The sequence below is a fragment of the Lactuca serriola genome, chromosome 7 (assembly GCF_051521515.1).
Source record: "Lactuca serriola cultivar US96UC23 chromosome 7, Lser_US96UC23_V15, whole genome shotgun sequence".
In the NCBI taxonomy this organism is placed as follows: domain Eukaryota; kingdom Viridiplantae; phylum Streptophyta; class Magnoliopsida; order Asterales; family Asteraceae; genus Lactuca; species Lactuca serriola.
In genome coordinates this window covers 204,624,136-204,627,084 of record NC_136414.1, presented here as the reverse complement: position 1 = coordinate 204,627,084, position 2,949 = coordinate 204,624,136, and positions in this window count along the sequence as shown.

Below are 2,949 nucleotides of genomic sequence, written 5' to 3'. Positions count from 1 at the left end.
AACTCGGCTTCAAATATCTGTAAATCTTTGTAGCCCCGAATGTATAGAGAACTTGGACTTGTGTGCCTCCTCCAATATCTTTTGTCTCATTCCCCCAAACACCGGTACCCGCACCCAGCGACACTGTGTTAAGAGTCCCCGGCCATCTCATACAAACAAGGGAAACTGACCCCAAATTTGCTCTATATTACAGTTCTCTTTCTTCAAACCCTCAACATGAGCCTTCTTAATCATATCTAACAGTGGACAGACCACCGTCATCCTCAAACTAACATTTCCGATTGGAGAACCCGCCGCCTTGCAGCTCAAAGCATCGGCGACCATGTTGGTCTTCCCTGGATGGTATAAGATCTCGCAATCATAATCTTTCAGTACATCCAACCACCTCCTTTGTGACATGTTGAGGTTTTGTTGATCCATCAAATACTTCAAACTTTTGTAATCAGTAAATATGGTACACCGAACTCCGTACAAGTAATGCCTCCAGATTTTAAGGGCAAACACCAGCGCCCCCAATTCTAGGTCATGAGTGGGATAATTTGCCAAATCGTCCAATCCCTCGGGTAGTACTAGAATCGGGGCCTCACATAACCTCTGTCTCAAGGTCTCGAAAGTCAACTGCTAGTCCGGGCCCCACTGGAAAGTCACATTCTTCTTGTTCAAGCGAGTCAAAGGTACGTCGATCTTGGAAAAATCCTAGTTGAATTTCCGATAGTACCCCGCTAAACCCAAGAAGCTACGGATCTCAGATGCATTCTTTGGTACTTCCCATCACATTACCGCCTCAACCTTGGGTGGATCGACTGATATTCCCTCTTGGTTGATGATGTGCCCCAATAACTGCACCTATCGCAACTAGAAATCACACTTTGAGAACTTGGCATAAAGCCTTTCCATCTTCAGTGTCTCCAATACCTCCCTCAGATGTTGATCATGTTTCTCCTTGGTCTTAGAGTAGACCAAGATGTCATTAATGAAAATGATCATAAGCCGATCCAACATTGGCCTATACACCCTGTTCATGAGGTCCATGAACGTTGTTGGGGCACGGGTAAGCCCGAATGGCATCACCACAAACTCATAGTGACCGTACCGAGTCCTAAAAGTTGCCTTTGGTATATCCTCATCCCTAATCCTCAGCTGATGATACCTCGGCTGAAGATCAATCTTGGAAAACCAAGATGCACCTTGCAGCTGATCGAACAAATCATCAATCCTCGGAAGCGGATAATGGTTTTTCACCGTCAACTTGTTCAACTCCCGATAGTTGATGTACATCCTGTGTGACCTGTCATTCATCTTCACAAACAGGCTCGGTGCTCCCCACGGGGAATTGCTCAGACGAATAAACCTTCGGTATAGCATGTAACGCCCGCAGATCCGGGCTAGTCAAATTAGAGGCAATAGGGGTCGAAAATGACTTTTCGACAAAAATATTATTTAGAATAAATAATCTTAACCAAGTTGTAGAATATTTCACAAGGTTTCCATACATATAAAGAACGTCGAAATCCGAGTTATAACGAAGAAGTTATGGCCCGTCGAAGTTTTACGGCAAAACCGGGACGACACCGGGAAGCGTAAATAGTGAATTTACGATAGAGTGAGATTTAGCCTTAGCGATCTAAACAAAACTTGTAGAATATGTTAAACCGAGAAAATCCATAAAAAGAACGCCCAAATCTGACTTCGTATGAATAAGTTATGATTTTTCTAAGATTCGGCTTAGCAGTGCACGACCCGAAACTCGAATTTTAGTTCGAGCGGTTTTTGGCTTACGCGACCTAAATGAGAGTTGAAGATCTCATTAATAGGAACTCAACGGTAAAAAGATGGACGAAAATGGAGTTTGTATGAAGGAGTCTAAATGAAAGTTGTAGATCTTGTTTATACCTACGCGTGGAAAAAAGAACGTCGAAAACGGAGCTCTTATGCGAAATTTACGGGGTTTAGAAGTCGGCAGGGTGTTGCTGCAATAGGGGTGACGTGGCTGAATATGGGCCAAGGCTTTCTCCCCAAGGAAAGCCATTAGATGATGACACGTGGCACTGACTCAGTGAGTCAGTGAACCGACTCGGCAAGTCCGTCAGGAATTCTCCCTATAAATAGAAGTGTCGGGTCTTGCCATTTATTCACACCTTCAAACCCTTCTTTCTCTCTCTAGTTTCTCTCTGTAAAGCCCCTAACCCCCCTAAAGGCCTAGGTAAACCCCCTAGCACCCGAAGGAAGCCCCAAGGTTCCCGGAGTCCCGAGAAAAGAGCCTTTCGGCTCGGGAATGCTGCTCCAGCGAAGCCCGGTTTTCGAGAAAACCCGCTGTAAGTGAGCTATGCCTACCCTATCTTTAGTATAGCTTATGTTTTAATATAGTAACGTTATTAGGAACTTATAATGATTATTTGGGCTATTATTATGAGTTATATTGAGTGTTATTTAACGCTTATATAATAATAATAATAGCTAGACTATTAATTTGTCGTGGTTATCGTTAGACTAAACCCTAATGGTATTGGTATTAGGTTTTATCGAAGGGAAATTGTTTCGAGAGTATCGAAGCGCTGTCCGAGTGCTGAGTCACCATCTTTCAAGTGAGTGCATGGTCCCTTTCATCTTACACATAGATATGAAGTATTTTATTATAAATTACGTGCTATGTGTGCATATTGTCTGAATACTTGCTGTCTATGCTGGTAAAAGATTTTTATACATGTTTTAAATGATGTAAACTGTATAAAGTATTTTATATATACAAAATATGTTGGGTAAAACATGGGTAGATGAATGATGAGGGATAACGCGATTATCATGTTTTTCTGGGAACAATTTCCGCAATATTTTTACTAAAAGAGATACTCTGATTTTTATAAAGCATAAACAAAATCGGTCTTTTCTGGCCGTAAAAATGGGGATGTCATAGTTGGTATCAGAGCATTAGTTTAAGCGAACTCGGAA